The 15,823-nt window shown below is 50.7% G+C and overlaps 2 non-coding genes across 2 annotated transcripts; one reads left to right on the top strand and one right to left on the bottom strand.

Moving 5' to 3' along the window:
• Positions 1-13,659: 13,659 nt before the first annotated feature.
• Positions 13,660-13,733, bottom strand: trnai-aau. Its single transcript has one exon. It is a non-coding gene; the product is annotated as a tRNA-Ile (tRNA).
• A 1,395-nt stretch (positions 13,734-15,128) lies between these two features.
• trnai-aau lies at positions 15,129-15,202 on the top strand. Its single transcript has one exon. It is a non-coding gene; the product is annotated as a tRNA-Ile (tRNA).
• The last annotated feature ends 621 nt before the right edge of the window (positions 15,203-15,823 follow it).

The raw sequence follows: 15,823 nt of genomic DNA on the forward strand, positions 1-15,823 counted from the left end.
GGAAGAAATACGTCATCAGGGCACACCATCTAGGAGGAGGTTCAACGTAAAGGTATTGCTGCAGGGTCTGAAGGCAGAAAGTTGCCACCTGTGTGCGTAGGCACATAAGCCAAGCAAACACGTTTCCATCTGTTCCTATTCAGATGAAGTTACATTGTTTCATAGTTTGCCATTGTGATATTTGAACTCTTGATAATCTTTTAAATTTGAACTCTTGATCTTGGGGTTACAAGCCCAGTACCATAACCACTGAGCTATTTAGGCCAAGCCTTGAGCAATGAGTAACTCTTTCAAGTACAAACACATTTCCATCTGCTTCAGATGGAGTTATGTTGTTTCATAGTTTGCCATTGTGAGATTTGAACTCTTGATCTTGGGATTACAAACCCAGTACCATAAGCACTTGGCTATTTAGGCCAAGCCTTAAGCAATGAGTAACTCTTTCGAGTACAAACACGTTTCCATCTGTTTCAGATGGAGTTATGTTGTTTCATAGTTTGCCATTGTGAGATTTGAACTCTTGATTAGCAGCAACTGGAAAGTACTGTGTAACTCTTTTGAGTACAAACGCATTTCCATCTGTTCCTATTCAGATGAAGTTACATTGTTTCATAGTTTACCATTGTGAGATTTGAACTCTTGATCCTGTTGGCCATTCAGTGAGATCGTAGTGAATCTGTAACTCTTTCGAGTACAAACCCGTTTCCATCTGTTTCAGATGAATTTACATAGTTTCATAGTTTGCCATTGTGAGATTTGAACTCTTGATAATCTTTTAAATGAAAAACAAATCAACAAAATTGGGATAAATCAGGCACAGCCCCTAATTAAGGTCAGCTGTAAAACCAAGGACAAAGTTTAAAGGAACCTTACAAACTTTAAATCAAAATGTGATTAAAGGGGTCAACAAAACACCCCAGTCCCCGCGGTGCCCACCGAGCACGGAAGGCCTTGAGAGTGTCAGCAGACACCGCGTGCTCCCTCTCCAGGGACATCCGGCAGCGAACGTAGCCGCGGAAGAGGGACAAACAATCGGGCGGGACTCCCCCGTCGATCGCCCGCTGCCTGGACCTGTTAATGGCCAACTTGGCCAGGCCCAGGAGCAGGTTCACGAGGAAGTCCTCCTCCTTCCCGACCCCCTTCCTCACCGGGTGCCCATAGATCAGGAGCGTGGGGCTGAAGTGCAAACAAAACATCAATAAAAGGTTTTTCAAGTAACTAAAAAGGGAGTGCAGCCTACAACACCCTATGTATACATGGTCCACGGACTCCACAAGACCGCAAAAAGGGCACGTGTCCTGAGAGTCCGTGAACCTATTATAGGGGACTGCTGCATGCAACACCCTCCAACCCAGGTCCCCGATAGAAAGGGGGAGGACACCTCCGTAGAGGGCCTCCCATCGGGGGCCTCCGCCGCCGGACGGCAACAAGGCACGCCAGGGCGTGTCTGGGCGACGGACAAGGGCGAGAAAATGGAAGGTGTGCAGCAGCAGTCCGTACAAAAAGCCCCTCTTTGCCGTGCCAAAAGGCACAGAGGGCATGTCCCCGAGGCGGCTCATATTGCCGGACACCAGCACCCGAGGGAGGGTTCGGGGCTTGGGGCCAATGTGGAATTCCGTCCGAACAGGGGAACGTTCAGACGGAAGACCACCTGCGCACCTGGGCCACCTCAAGACCCAAAATAACGTCGGGTCCGAGCACGACCGTTCTTAGGTCTTGGATGGCATCGGCTGCGACCTGGACACTCACAGACGCGCGTCGCGCCAACTCCTGCGGGAGCATCCAGCCCAGTCCTCCGCCACCCAGCACGTCCCCGATCCTGGTCACCCCTGCGGCCACAGCCCTCCTCTCCGCCAACCACTGAAAAGGACGGAGGGGCGGATTCCTGAGCAGCGGCTCTCTGATGATAGCTGCTACTCCTGATGGGGGAGAGCTGCGTCGTGAGGCGACCACTTTCCAGACTTTGATCAGGTAAAAGACGGGCAACGCCTGCAAGGAGCCACCGAGGCCCCTCTGTTCTATAAACAGGAGCTGCACGTCATAATTCAGGCCGTGCACCTGATGGAAGAAATACGTCATCAGGGCACACCATCTAGGAGGAGGCTTGACGTAGAGGTATCGCTGCAGGGTCTGAAGGCGGAAAGTCGCCACCTGTGTGCGAAGGCACACTAGCGCCTGACCACCCTCCCTAAGCGGGAGACTCAGAACCTCGGCAGCGACCCAGTGCAATCTTTTGTCCCAGAAGAAGTCGACTAACAATCTCTGGATTCTTGTGACAAAGTCCGGGGGAGGGGTCAAAGTGACCAGCCGATACCACAATATGGCGGCGATCAGCTGGTTTATGACCAGAACTCGACCTCGGTAAGATAGCACTCGGAGCAGTCCTGGCCAGCGCCACAGGCGAGATAAGCCAAGCAAACACGTTTCCATCTGTTCCTATTCAGATGAAGTTACATTGTTTCATAGTTTGCCATTGTGAGATTTGAACTCTTGATACTCTTTTGAGTAAACCTGTTTCCATCTGTTTCAGATGAAGTTACATTGTTTCATAGTTTGCCATTGTGAGATTTGAACTCTTGATACTCTTTTGAGTAAACCTGTTTCCATCTGTTTCAGATGAAGTTACATTGTTTCATAGTTTGCCATTGTGAGATTTGAACTCTTGATAATCTTTTAAATGAAAACCAAATCAACAAAATTGGGAAAAATCAGGCACAGCCCCTAATTCAGGTCAGCTGTAAAACCAAGAACAAAGTTTTAAAGGAAACTTACAAACTTTAAATCAAAATGTGATTAAAGGGGTCAACAAAACACCCCAGTCCCCGCGGTGCCCATCGAGCACGGAAGGCCTCGAGAGTGCCAGCAGACACCGCGTGCTCCTTCTCCAGGGACATCCGGCAGCGAACGTAGCCGCGGAAGAGGGACAAACAATCGGGCGGGACTCCCCCGTCGATCGCCCGCTGCCTGGACCTGTTAATGGCCAACTTGGCCAGGCCCAGGAGCAGGTTCACGAGGAGGTCCTCCTCCTTCCCGACCCCCTTCCGCACCGGGTGCCCATAGATCAGGAGCGTGGGGCTGAAGTGCAAACAAAACATCAATAAAAGGTTTTTCAAATAACTAAAAAGGGAGTGCAGCCTACAACACCCTATGTATACATGGTCCACGGACTCCACAAGACCGCAAAAAGGGCACGTGTCCTGAGAGTCCGCGAACCAATGCATCCTCTTATTATAAGGGACTGCTGCATGCAACACCCTCCAACCCAGGTCTCCGATAGAAAGGGGGAGGACACCTCCGTAGAGGGCCTCCCATCGGGGGCCTCCGCCGCCGGACGGCAACAAGGCACGCCAGGGCGTGTCCGGTCGACAGACAAGGGCGAGAAAATGGAAGGTGTGCAGCAGCAGTCCGTACAAAAAGCTCCTCTTTGCCGTGCCAAAAGGCACAGAGGGCATGTCCCCGAGGCGGCTCATATTGCGGGGCACCAGCACCCGAGGGAGGGTTCGGGGCTTGGGGCCAATGTGGAATTCCGTCCGAACAGGGGAACGCTCAGATGGAAGACCACCGCGCACCTGGGCCACCTCAAGACCCAAAATAACGTCGGGTCCGAGCATGACCGTTCTCAGGTCTTGGATGGCATCGGCTGCGACCTGGACACTCACAGACGCGCGTCGCACCAACTCCTGCGGGAGCATCCAGCCCAGTCCTCCGCCACCCAGCACGTCCCCGATTCTGGTCACCCCTGCGGCCACAGCCCTCCTCTCCGCCAACCACTGAAAAGGACGGAGGGGCGGATTCCTGAGCAGCGGCTCTCTGACGATAGCCGCTACTCCTGACGGGGGAGAGCTGCGTCGCGAGGCGGCCACTTTCCAGACTTTGATCAGGTCCTGGTAAAAGACGGGCAACGCCTGCAAGGAGCCACCGAGGCCCCTCTGTTCTATAAACAGGAGCTGCACGTCATAATTCAGGCTGTGCACCTGACGGAAGAAATACGTCATCAGGGCACACCATCTAGGAGGAGGTTCAACGTAAAGGTATTGCTGCAGGGTCTGAAGGCAGAAAGTTGCCACCTGTGTGCGTAGGCACATAAGCCAAGCAAACACGTTTCCATCTGTTCCTATTCAGATGAAGTTACATTGTTTCATAGTTTGCCATTGTGATATTTGAACTCTTGATAATCTTTTAAATTTGAACTCTTGATCTTGGGGTTACAAGCCCAGTACCATAACCACTGAGCTATTTAGGCCAAGCCTTGAGCAATGAGTAACTCTTTCAAGTACAAACACATTTCCATCTGCTTCAGATGGAGTTATGTTGTTTCATAGTTTGCCATTGTGAGATTTGAACTCTTGATCTTGGGATTACAAACCCAGTACCATAAGCACTTGGCTATTTAGGCCAAGCCTTAAGCAATGAGTAACTCTTTCGAGTACAAACACGTTTCCATCTGTTTCAGATGGAGTTATGTTGTTTCATAGTTTGCCATTGTGAGATTTGAACTCTTGATTAGCAGCAACTGGAAAGTACTGTGTAACTCTTTTGAGTACAAACGCATTTCCATCTGTTCCTATTCAGATGAAGTTACATTGTTTCATAGTTTACCATTGTGAGATTTGAACTCTTGATCCTGTTGGCCATTCAGTGAGATCGTAGTGAATCTGTAACTCTTTCGAGTACAAACCCGTTTCCATCTGTTTCAGATGAATTTACATAGTTTCATAGTTTGCCATTGTGAGATTTGAACTCTTGATAATCTTTTAAATGAAAAACAAATCAACAAAATTGGGATAAATCAGGCACAGCCCCTAATTAAGGTCAGCTGTAAAACCAAGGACAAAGTTTAAAGGAACCTTACAAACTTTAAATCAAAATGTGATTAAAGGGGTCAACAAAACACCCCAGTCCCCGCGGTGCCCACCGAGCATGGAAGGCCTTGAGAGTGTCAGCAGACACCGCGTGCTCCCTCTCCAGGGACATCCGGCAGCGAACGTAGCCGCGGAAGAGGGACAAACAATCGGGCGGGACTCCCCCGTCGATCGCCCGCTGCCTGGACCTGTTAATGGCCAACTTGGCCAGGCCCAGGAGCAGGTTCACGAGGAAGTCCTCCTCCTTCCCGACCCCCTTCCTCACCGGGTGCCCATAGATCAGGAGCGTGGGGCTGAAGTGCAAACAAAACATCAATAAAAGGTTTTTCAAGTAACTAAAAAGGGAGTGCAGCCTACAACACCCTATGTATACATGGTCCACGGACTCCACAAGACCGCAAAAAGGGCACGTGTCCTGAGAGTCCGTGAACCTATTATAGGGGACTGCTGCATGCAACACCCTCCAACCCAGGTCCCCGATAGAAAGGGGGAGGACACCTCCGTAGAGGGCCTCCCATCGGGGGCCTCCGCCGCCGGACGGCAACAAGGCACGCCAGGGCGTGTCTGGGCGACGGACAAGGGCGAGAAAATGGAAGGTGTGCAGCAGCAGTCCGTACAAAAAGCCCCTCTTTGCCGTGCCAAAAGGCACAGAGGGCATGTCCCCGAGGCGGCTCATATTGCCGGACACCAGCACCCGAGGGAGGGTTCGGGGCTTGGGGCCAATGTGGAATTCCGTCCGAACAGGGGAACGTTCAGACGGAAGACCACCGCGCACCTGGGCCACCTCAAGACCCAAAATAACGTCGGGTCCGAGCACGACCGTTCTTAGGTCTTGGATGGCATCGGCTGCGACCTGGACACTCACAGACGCGCGTCGCGCCAACTCCTGCGGGAGCATCCAGCCCAGTCCTCCGCCACCCAGCACGTCCCCGATCCTGGTCACCCCTGCGGCCACAGCCCTCCTCTCCGCCAACCACTGAAAAGGACGGAGGGGCGGATTCCTGAGCAGCGGCTCTCTGATGATAGCTGCTACTCCTGATGGGGGAGAGCTGCGTCGTGAGGCGACCACTTTCCAGACTTTGATCAGGTAAAAGACGGGCAACGCCTGCAAGGAGCCACCGAGGCCCCTCTGTTCTATAAACAGGAGCTGCACGTCATAATTCAGGCCGTGCACCTGATGGAAGAAATACGTCATCAGGGCACACCATCTAGGAGGAGGCTTGACGTAGAGGTATCGCTGCAGGGTCTGAAGGCGGAAAGTCGCCACCTGTGTGCGAAGGCACACTAGCGCCTGACCACCCTCCCTAAGCGGGAGACTCAGAACCTCGGCAGCGACCCAGTGCAATCTTTTGTCCCAGAAGAAGTCGACTAACAATCTCTGGATTCTTGTGACAAAGTCCGGGGGAGGGGTCAAAGTGACCAGCCGATACCACAATATGGCGGCGATCAGCTGGTTTATGACCAGAACTCGACCTCGGTAAGATAGCACTCGGAGCAGTCCTGGCCAGCGCCACAGGCGAGATAAGCCAAGCAAACACGTTTCCATCTGTTCCTATTCAGATGAAGTTACATTGTTTCATAGTTTGCCATTGTGAGATTTGAACTCTTGATACTCTTTTGAGTAAACCTGTTTCCATCTGTTTCAGATGAAGTTACATTGTTTCATAGTTTGCCATTGTGAGATTTGAACTCTTGATACTCTTTTGAGTAAACCTGTTTCCATCTGTTTCAGATGAAGTTACATTGTTTCATAGTTTGCCATTGTGAGATTTGAACTCTTGATAATCTTTTAAATGAAAACCAAATCAACAAAATTGGGAAAAATCAGGCACAGCCCCTAATTCAGGTCAGCTGTAAAACCAAGAACAAAGTTTTAAAGGAAACTTACAAACTTTAAATCAAAATGTGATTAAAGGGGTCAACAAAACACCCCAGTCCCCGCGGTGCCCATCGAGCACGGAAGGCCTCGAGAGTGCCAGCAGACACCGCGTGCTCCTTCTCCAGGGACATCCGGCAGCGAACGTAGCCGCGGAAGAGGGACAAACAATCGGGCGGGACTCCCCCGTCGATCGCCCGCTGCCTGGACCTGTTAATGGCCAACTTGGCCAGGCCCAGGAGCAGGTTCACGAGGAGGTCCTCCTCCTTCCCGACCCCCTTCCGCACCGGGTGCCCATAGATCAGGAGCGTGGGGCTGAAGTGCAAACAAAACATCAATAAAAGGTTTTTCAAATAACTAAAAAGGGAGTGCAGCCTACAACACCCTATGTATACATGGTCCACGGACTCCACAAGACCGCAAAAAGGGCACGTGTCCTGAGAGTCCGCGAACCAATGCATCCTCTTATTATAAGGGACTGCTGCATGCAACACCCTCCAACCCAGGTCTCCGATAGAAAGGGGGAGGACACCTCCGTAGAGGGCCTCCCATCGGGGGCCTCCGCCGCCGGACGGCAACAAGGCACGCCAGGGCGTGTCCGGTCGACAGACAAGGGCGAGAAAATGGAAGGTGTGCAGCAGCAGTCCGTACAAAAAGCTCCTCTTTGCCGTGCCAAAAGGCACAGAGGGCATGTCCCCGAGGCGGCTCATATTGCGGGGCACCAGCACCCGAGGGAGGGTTCGGGGCTTGGGGCCAATGTGGAATTCCGTCCGAACAGGGGAACGCTCAGATGGAAGACCACCGCGCACCTGGGCCGCCTCAAGACCCAAAATAACGTCGGGTCCGAGCATGACCGTTCTCAGGTCTTGGATGGCATCGGCTGCGACCTGGACACTCACAGACGCGCGTCGCACCAACTCCTGCGGGAGCATCCAGCCCAGTCCTCCGCCACCCAGCACGTCCCCGATTCTGGTCACCCCTGCGGCCACAGCCCTCCTCTCCGCCAACCACTGAAAAGGACGGAGGGGCGGATTCCTGAGCAGCGGCTCTCTGACGATAGCCGCTACTCCTGACGGGGGAGAGCTGCGTCGCGAGGCGGCCACTTTCCAGACTTTGATCAGGTCCTGGTAAAAGACGGGCAACGCCTGCAAGGAGCCACCGAGGCCCCTCTGTTCTATAAACAGGAGCTGCACGTCATAATTCAGGCTGTGCACCTGACGGAAGAAATACGTCATCAGGGCACACCATCTAGGAGGAGGTTCAACGTAAAGGTATTGCTGCAGGGTCTGAAGGCAGAAAGTTGCCACCTGTGTGCGTAGGCACATAAGCCAAGCAAACACGTTTCCATCTGTTCCTATTCAGATGAAGTTACATTGTTTCATAGTTTGCCATTGTGATATTTGAACTCTTGATAATCTTTTAAATTTGAACTCTTGATCTTGGGGTTACAAGCCCAGTACCATAACCACTGAGCTATTTAGGCCAAGCCTTGAGCAATGAGTAACTCTTTCAAGTACAAACACATTTCCATCTGCTTCAGATGGAGTTATGTTGTTTCATAGTTTGCCATTGTGAGATTTGAACTCTTGATCTTGGGATTACAAACCCAGTACCATAAGCACTTGGCTATTTAGGCCAAGCCTTAAGCAATGAGTAACTCTTTCGAGTACAAACACGTTTCCATCTGTTTCAGATGGAGTTATGTTGTTTCATAGTTTGCCATTGTGAGATTTGAACTCTTGATTAGCAGCAACTGGAAAGTACTGTGTAACTCTTTTGAGTACAAACGCATTTCCATCTGTTCCTATTCAGATGAAGTTACATTGTTTCATAGTTTACCATTGTGAGATTTGAACTCTTGATCCTGTTGGCCATTCAGTGAGATCGTAGTGAATCTGTAACTCTTTCGAGTACAAACCCGTTTCCATCTGTTTCAGATGAATTTACATAGTTTCATAGTTTGCCATTGTGAGATTTGAACTCTTGATAATCTTTTAAATGAAAAACAAATCAACAAAATTGGGATAAATCAGGCACAGCCCCTAATTAAGGTCAGCTGTAAAACCAAGGACAAAGTTTAAAGGAACCTTACAAACTTTAAATCAAAATGTGATTAAAGGGGTCAACAAAACACCCCAGTCCCCGCGGTGCCCACCGAGCATGGAAGGCCTTGAGAGTGTCAGCAGACACCGCGTGCTCCCTCTCCAGGGACATCCGGCAGCGAACGTAGCCGCGGAAGAGGGACAAACAATCGGGCGGGACTCCCCCGTCGATCGCCCGCTGCCTGGACCTGTTAATGGCCAACTTGGCCAGGCCCAGGAGCAGGTTCACGAGGAAGTCCTCCTCCTTCCCGACCCCCTTCCTCACCGGGTGCCCATAGATCAGGAGCGTGGGGCTGAAGTGCAAACAAAACATCAATAAAAGGTTTTTCAAGTAACTAAAAAGGGAGTGCAGCCTACAACACCCTATGTATACATGGTCCACGGACTCCACAAGACCGCAAAAAGGGCACGTGTCCTGAGAGTCCGTGAACCTATTATAGGGGACTGCTGCATGCAACACCCTCCAACCCAGGTCCCCGATAGAAAGGGGGAGGACACCTCCGTAGAGGGCCTCCCATCGGGGGCCTCCGCCGCCGGACGGCAACAAGGCACGCCAGGGCGTGTCTGGGCGACGGACAAGGGCGAGAAAATGGAAGGTGTGCAGCAGCAGTCCGTACAAAAAGCCCCTCTTTGCCGTGCCAAAAGGCACAGAGGGCATGTCCCCGAGGCGGCTCATATTGCCGGACACCAGCACCCGAGGGAGGGTTCGGGGCTTGGGGCCAATGTGGAATTCCGTCCGAACAGGGGAACGTTCAGACGGAAGACCACCGCGCACCTGGGCCACCTCAAGACCCAAAATAACGTCGGGTCCGAGCACGACCGTTCTTAGGTCTTGGATGGCATCGGCTGCGACCTGGACACTCACAGACGCGCGTCGCGCCAACTCCTGCGGGAGCATCCAGCCCAGTCCTCCGCCACCCAGCACGTCCCCGATCCTGGTCACCCCTGCGGCCACAGCCCTCCTCTCCGCCAACCACTGAAAAGGACGGAGGGGCGGATTCCTGAGCAGCGGCTCTCTGATGATAGCTGCTACTCCTGATGGGGGAGAGCTGCGTCGTGAGGCGACCACTTTCCAGACTTTGATCAGGTAAAAGACGGGCAACGCCTGCAAGGAGCCACCGAGGCCCCTCTGTTCTATAAACAGGAGCTGCACGTCATAATTCAGGCCGTGCACCTGATGGAAGAAATACGTCATCAGGGCACACCATCTAGGAGGAGGCTTGACGTAGAGGTATCGCTGCAGGGTCTGAAGGCGGAAAGTCGCCACCTGTGTGCGAAGGCACACTAGCGCCTGACCACCCTCCCTAAGCGGGAGACTCAGAACCTCGGCAGCGACCCAGTGCAATCTTTTGTCCCAGAAGAAGTCGACTAACAATCTCTGGATTCTTGTGACAAAGTCCGGGGGAGGGGTCAAAGTGACCAGCCGATACCACAATATGGCGGCGATCAGCTGGTTTATGACCAGAACTCGACCTCGGTAAGATAGCACTCGGAGCAGTCCTGGCCAGCGCCACAGGCGAGATAAGCCAAGCAAACACGTTTCCATCTGTTCCTATTCAGATGAAGTTACATTGTTTCATAGTTTGCCATTGTGAGATTTGAACTCTTGATACTCTTTTGAGTAAACCTGTTTCCATCTGTTTCAGATGAAGTTACATTGTTTCATAGTTTGCCATTGTGAGATTTGAACTCTTGATACTCTTTTGAGTAAACCTGTTTCCATCTGTTTCAGATGAAGTTACATTGTTTCATAGTTTGCCATTGTGAGATTTGAACTCTTGATAATCTTTTAAATGAAAACCAAATCAACAAAATTGGGAAAAATCAGGCACAGCCCCTAATTCAGGTCAGCTGTAAAACCAAGAACAAAGTTTTAAAGGAAACTTACAAACTTTAAATCAAAATGTGATTAAAGGGGTCAACAAAACACCCCAGTCCCCGCGGTGCCCATCGAGCACGGAAGGCCTCGAGAGTGCCAGCAGACACCGCGTGCTCCTTCTCCAGGGACATCCGGCAGCGAACGTAGCCGCGGAAGAGGGACAAACAATCGGGCGGGACTCCCCCGTCGATCGCCCGCTGCCTGGACCTGTTAATGGCCAACTTGGCCAGGCCCAGGAGCAGGTTCACGAGGAGGTCCTCCTCCTTCCCGACCCCCTTCCGCACCGGGTGCCCATAGATCAGGAGCGTGGGGCTGAAGTGCAAACAAAACATCAATAAAAGGTTTTTCAAATAACTAAAAAGGGAGTGCAGCCTACAACACCCTATGTATACATGGTCCACGGACTCCACAAGACCGCAAAAAGGGCACGTGTCCTGAGAGTCCGCGAACCAATGCATCCTCTTATTATAAGGGACTGCTGCATGCAACACCCTCCAACCCAGGTCTCCGATAGAAAGGGGGAGGACACCTCCGTAGAGGGCCTCCCATCGGGGGCCTCCGCCGCCGGACGGCAACAAGGCACGCCAGGGCGTGTCCGGTCGACAGACAAGGGCGAGAAAATGGAAGGTGTGCAGCAGCAGTCCGTACAAAAAGCTCCTCTTTGCCGTGCCAAAAGGCACAGAGGGCATGTCCCCGAGGCGGCTCATATTGCGGGGCACCAGCACCCGAGGGAGGGTTCGGGGCTTGGGGCCAATGTGGAATTCCGTCCGAACAGGGGAACGCTCAGATGGAAGACCACCGCGCACCTGGGCCGCCTCAAGACCCAAAATAACGTCGGGTCCGAGCACGACCGTTCTCAGGTCTTGGATGGCATCGGCTGCGACCTGGACACTCACAGACGCGCGTCGCGCCAACTCCTGCGGGAGCATCCAGCCCAGTCCTCCGCCACCCAGCACGTCCCCGATTCTGGTCACCCCTGCGGCCACAGCCCTCCTCTCCGCCAACCACTGAAAAGGACGGAGGGGCGGATTCCTGAGCAGCGGCTCTCTGACGATAGCCGCTACTCCTGACGGGGGAGAGCTGCGTCGCGAGGCGACCACTTTCCAGACTTTGATCAGGTCCTGGTAAAAGACGAGCAACGCCTGCAAGGAGCCACCGAGGCCCAGCTGTTCTATAAACAGGAGCTGCACGTCATAATTCAGGCCGTGCACCTGACGGAGGAAATACGTCATCAGGGCACACCATCTAGGAGGAGGCTCGACGTAGAGGTATCGCTGCAGGGTCTGAAGGCGGAAAGTCGCCACCTGTGTGCGTAGGCACACTAGCGCCTGACCACCCTCCCTAAGCGGGAGACTCAGAACCTCGGCAGCGACCCAGTGCAATCTTTTGTCCCAGAAGAAGTCGACTAACAATCTCTGGATTCTTGTGACAAAGTCCGGGGGAGGGGTCAAAGTGACCAGCCGATACCACAACATGGCGGCGATCAGCTGGTTTATGACCAGAACTCGACCTCGGTAAGATAGCACTCGGAGCAGTCCTGTCCAGCGCCGCAGGCGAGCGGTGACTTTCGTCTCCAGTTCCTGCCAGTTTGCCGGCCAGGATTCCTCAGCGGGGCAGAGATGGACCCCCAGGTAGAGGAGGCTGGTCCTGCTCCAGGTGAAAGGCCTGAGCTCCTCGGGTAGGGGATCCATCTGCCACTGACCGACCAGGAGTCCAGAACATTTACCCCAGTTGATCCTGGCAGAAGAAGCGGCAGAGTAGACCTCCTGGCACTCGCGCATCCTCCGCAGGTCAGCCGGGTCACTAAACATAAGGAGCACATCATCGGCGTAAGCCGAAAGGACCACCCCGATGCCCGGCCCGCGCAGAACCAATCCCGACAACCTCCTCCGCAAGAGGCGCAGGAAAGGCTCCACGCAGATAGAATACAACTGGCCAGACAGGGGGCAGCCCTGACGTACCCCTCTCCCAAAGCGAAGGGGCGCCGTAAAGGTGTGCTCACTGACCTTGATCACCTGCGTGGGTTCATTGAACATCTTGCAGCATCGTTGTCAGGTCCTGAAGGCCACTCACTCCAATTCTCTTCTGAGAGTGTTCCTTTCGGGTCTTCTGCCACCACCCGTTGCCTCCTGATGGAAACATGACCATTGTCATCTTTTTGCCTGCCACCACAAGGTGTCCAACCTAGGGACACAATCTCTTCACTGGTATTCTGCTTGCAGCCAGTCCAGGAAAACTGCTGCAGCTTCCCTCCACTGAATGTAGCTCTCTCCTAAGAGGGGTAGACTGCCTTTAAGAGAAGCAGGCTGGCTGCACCACATGTTATCAGTGTTTGCTGCTGGGCCCCCTGCTGAGTGCTGAGGCAGCCAGTGGTGTGGGTTCCCCTTGAGCCAAAGCAACAGTCACTTTAATGAGGAGGCAGCACCATGTTTTGCATGAAGCAGGGTTTTAATTCATTGTTTCATAGTTTGCCATTGTGAGATTTGAACTCTTGATCTTGGGATTACAAACCCAGTACCATAACCACTTGGCTATTTAGGCCAAGCTTAAATTTGAGATTTCAGATCAGTGTATATGAGATATCACTACAGGCTTGTAACTCTTTTGAGTACAAACCTGTTTCCATCTGTTTCAGATGAAGTTACATTGTTTCATAGTTTGCCATTATGAGATTTGAACTCTTGATACTCTTTTGAGTAAACCTGTTTCCATCTGTTTCAGATGAAGTTACATTGTTTCCCATTGTGAGATTTGAACTCTTGATCTTGGGGTTACAAACCCAGTACCATAACCACTTGGCTATTTAGGTCAAGCCCTTTTTTTTTTTTAGGAAATATAACACCGTCGTATTATAAATGCTCATCTGATGTGAGTTTTTTTTTAGAATTATAATTGGATGGAGTGAGGGTAACAGTTGCTCAAGAACAGGTAGTGCCAGATTGGTCAGTACAGGGATTGAACCTGCGGCCTTTGTATTATTAGCACAACGCTCTAACCATCTGAGCTAACAGACCACCTAAAGTAACTCTTTCGAGAACAAACCCATTTCCATCTGTTTCAGATGAAGTTACATTGTTTCATAGTTTGCCATTGTGAGATTTGAACTCTTGATACTCTTTTGAGTAAACCTGTTTCCATCTGTTTCAGATGAAGTTACATTGTTTCATAGTTTGCCATTGTGAGATTTGAACTCTTGATACTCTTTTTGAGTAAACCTGTTTCCATCTGTTTCAGATGAAGTTACATTGTTTCATAGTTTGCCATTGTGAGATTTGAACTCTTGATCTTGGGGTTACAAACCCAGTACCATAACCACTTGGCTATTTAAGCCAAGCAAACACATTTCCATCTGTTTCAGATGAAGTTACATTGTTCTATAGTTTGCCATTGTGAGATTTGAACTCTTGATACTCTTTTGAGTAAACCTGTTTCCATCTGTTTCAGATGAAGTTACATTGTTTCATAGTTTTGCCATTGTGAGATTTGAACTCTTGATACTCTTTTGAGTAAACCTGTTTCCATCTGTTTCAGATGAAGTTACATTGTTTGCCATTGTGAGATATGAACTCTTGATACTCTTTCGAGTACAAACCTGTTTCCATCTGTTTCAGATGAAGTCACATTGTTCCATAGTTTGCCATTGTGAGATTTGAACACTTGATCTGGGGGTTACAAACCCAATACCATAACCACTTGGCTATTTAGGCCAAGCCCAAAAATGCTCTGCCACTGTAGACAACACTTGTAACTCTTTCGAGTATAAACCCGTTTCCATCTGTTTCAGATGAAGTTACATTGTTTCATAGTTTGCTATTGTGAGATTTGAACTCTTGATACTCTTTTTGAGTAAACCTGTTTCCATCTGTTTCAGATGAAGTTACATTGTTTGCCATTGTGAGATATGAACTCTTGATACTCTTTCGAGTACAAACCTGTTTCCATCTGTTTCAGATGACGTCACATTGTTCCATAGTTTGCCATTGTGAGATTTGAACACTTGATCTGGGGGTTACAAACCCAATACCATAACCACTTGGCTATTTAGGCCAAGCCCAAAAATGCTCTCTCACTGTAGACAACACTTGTAACTCTTTCGAGTATAAACCCGTTTCCATCTGTTTCAGATGAAGTTACATTGTTTCATAGTTTGCTATTGTGAGATTTGAACTCTTGATCTTGGGGTTACAAACCCAGTACCATAACCACTTGGCTATTCAGGCCAAGCCCTGAGCAATGAGTAGATGTACTTTGGCCCATTATCCATCAATTAGAGAAAGCACATTAGAGGCTTTCATTGATGATCTGGCAGATATGCAGCAGCTGTGCCTCCTTAATGGTTGCCTGCATTCTCCATTATCACACTCCTGTCTGATAACGCTGAAACCGTGCAACTATATCATGAAGCCGGTGGTCTGTTAGCTCAGATGGTTAGAGCGTTGTGCTAATAATACAAAGGCCGCAGGTTCAATCCCTGTACTGACCAATCTGGCACTACCTGTTCTTGAGCAACTGTTACCCTCACTTCATCCAATTATTTTTCTAAAAAAAAACTCACATCAGATGAGCATTTCTAATACGACGGTGTTATATTTCCTAAAAGAGTTATATCGTGAAGCCAATGACTCCTACAGTGTCTCATTAAAGTGCACCAAAAGGCAGTGGCTCCAATTGCATCTTCTCAAGGAAGTCTTCCTCTTTTCTCTCAACTGTGCCTCTATCTCAATGTTGTGACTCAAAGCAGTTTGTGTGTACCCCCTGAAAGGGTCCCTTAGTCCAGCTGTGTCCGCCTCCCACACTGACTTAGACCCCTCATGTGCAGATTCTTTCCAAGTTTCAATTTCAAACTGCACCATTACTTTGTGGATTCAAGATACTGGTGCTCCATTTTTATTATGAGGCCAGCTTCAACTCTTCCCGTCAGCGTTTGGATCCCTCCAATTTTCCTGGAACTTCACTATGTGCAGGTTGACCTCCCTCTGGTCAATTTCCAGCCTCCCCCAATAACCCTAGGTCCAACTGTTGTGGTGGGCATTCCAGGCCTCCCCCTGAACCCACCACTGTTGATAGACCTATGCCTATTTGGAACTCGCCTCTCCCCATCTAG

Source organism: Carcharodon carcharias, chromosome 20 (assembly GCF_017639515.1).
Source record: "Carcharodon carcharias isolate sCarCar2 chromosome 20, sCarCar2.pri, whole genome shotgun sequence".
Taxonomy (NCBI): Eukaryota; Metazoa; Chordata; class Chondrichthyes; order Lamniformes; family Lamnidae; genus Carcharodon; species Carcharodon carcharias.